This window comes from Aphanomyces invadans, assembly GCF_000520115.1.
Source record: "Aphanomyces invadans strain NJM9701 unplaced genomic scaffold supercont1.147, whole genome shotgun sequence".
In the NCBI taxonomy this organism is placed as follows: Eukaryota; Oomycota; class Saprolegniomycetes; order Saprolegniales; family Verrucalvaceae; genus Aphanomyces; species Aphanomyces invadans.
This window is the reverse complement of record NW_008580292.1, coordinates 31,665-34,011: the sequence shown is the minus strand read 5'-3', so window position 1 is coordinate 34,011 and position 2,347 is coordinate 31,665.

Here is a 2,347-nt window from a genome sequence, read left to right as displayed (position 1 = left end):
GTTTATCATGCCTGTGCGCGCGTGCATTGACCTTGCGACGAAACAACGTATCGCTGAATGGGACATGGGTAAGGACCCAGAGGATGTGACGGAAGACGAATGGATCGCATGGTTCATGTTGGCGTACTAGGTGGACCCACGAGCGTTAGACTCCTTGAATAATCGGATCAAGTCGGCTGTAGTTTTTAACATGTCCATCACGGACGCCGATTCGCGCATCTGTCGCATGCTGGACGGCATGTCAGCGGCCATACGCCGCGACCGCCAAGTTTGGGTGATTCGTGAAGTGAGCGCTGCGATCGTCAAGATTATTGTTGATACCATCAAGCCATCGACAATGCATCGCGCGGTGACGGAGCTGATGTCGTTGGCACGGAACAAGGTGTTGTAAAGGATGTGTACCGCTATGTTGCGCGAGTTTGCAATCGGTCACTAACGTTACGTTGGTTACGAAGAAGAATCGAAACCGATCGCCACTCACGACGTGTCAAAGACGGCGCAAGGCGCCAAAGGAGCCTCAAGGCCGGATATATCTCTGTCGAGGCGGCAGCCAGTGACCTCAAGGTCGACGCCGGCCGCCACGCCCGAGTTTACCCCCCAAGATGGTTGCCTGAAGTGCAAGTCACCACACCATAAAGTGCGGAACTGTCCTGCGGTGACCAAGGACGAAGCAGTAGCCCTGCTTAAAAGCCATGCCAAAACCCTGGCGCAACGGCGCGGGGACACCACGAAGGGGCGGAAGCCCCAAGATGGTGGATTGGCGACGATTCGCAACGCGACCGTTACATTGGGTCTAGAATTTTTTTACTATGGTGGACGGCGTCGTGTCAGTGAGCGCATCACTGCAAGACTCTGGACCAGATCTGACGGTGGCGTCTGGCGGGATTGTGTCGGCGCTGCTAGCTGCTGGTGCGTCGTCGGAAGTGTTTGAGATGGGAACGATCAACCTGCAACCCTATGGAAAGGATAGCCGTCCCATCAATGGACGAAACAAGTTTGCCTGGGACGCGTAGAGTTCCAAACTGCGTATGGTTCGCTTTTGCTGCGCGGGCTGCGCGCATGGGTCGATGAGATGGTTCCTGCAATCGAGCTGACGCTGGGTTTACCCGTTATGAAGATCCTTGAATATACCGACCAAGGTTTGCTCAACAACGCGCGACAGAAAAACGGGGTCTGGGATTTTTCGAAAGAGTCAAAGGTGGTGCCGAGCACGGCTATGCTTGGACGCTGCGGTTCGGCCAGGTAGACGACGACATCGATGAGGACGAAGGGATGTGCTGCGCAACACCTCAGTGGATCGCCTGACACGGCGCAAGTTAAAGCGCTCCTAGCTTCCAAGGTCGATGCCGCCATCGCGGAAGGTATGGCGCCCGAGCACGTTAGCGAGCTCCAAGCGATGCTATTGGAATTCGAAGATGTGTTTCGTGGCAACTTCGGTCGAGATCCCCCTGTGAGAGGGAAGTCGCTCAAGGTGCGTTTGAAACCGGGAGCAACGCCTGTGAAGTCTGGCTTACGACGCTATCCCCCGACGCATCTGGCATGTTTGGAACAGCACGTGCGGGATTTCGAAGGAGCTGGTCTTGTTTATCGCAACACACGGTCGCGCTGGGTAGCAGCACCAACAATCGTTCTGAAGAAGGCCCCAGGTGACCTCCGCATGAAGATCGACTCGCGGCCAATCAACGCATGCACTGAGCCAATGACGTGGCCGATGCCCAACCTTGAGGTCGCGATGTCGGTTCTGCAAGGCTCGAAGGTCTATTTTACGTTGGACTGGATGAAAGGGTATTGGCAACTGCCCCTCCACCCCGACTCGCATGAGTTTTACTCTTTCATGACGCCGCTTGGCGTCGTCACACCGACTCGTGTCCTGATGGGACAATCCGACGCTGAAGCCTACTGGAAAGGTGTTGTCGACGAGCTACTTGGGGATTTGTTGATGCACAGTGTCCTGGGATGGCTCGACGTCCTCTTTGGATACGCCGCCACAACTGAAGCTCTGCTGATGCTGCTGCTGCGACGCGTGCTAGGAATATGCCAAGCGTACGGCCTAAAGTTGCATCCGGGCAAATGTGCGTTTTACACGACAAAGACAATCTGTGGAAAAGAAATTTCCGAGAACGAGGTCGCACACGCTCCTGACCGAGTCCAAGGCCTTTGTAACCTCATGCCACCGCAGACGGCAGCTGAATTACAGCAATTCCTGTGCACAACAAATGTAGCCATCATGTCGTAGTAACGTCGTGGGTAGGCCAATCGATTCAGCAAAACACAAAGGGCATCGATGCCGAGACAACGGTCTCCACCACCTGTGACCACCACATTGGGAATTCGAAGCAATCCATAC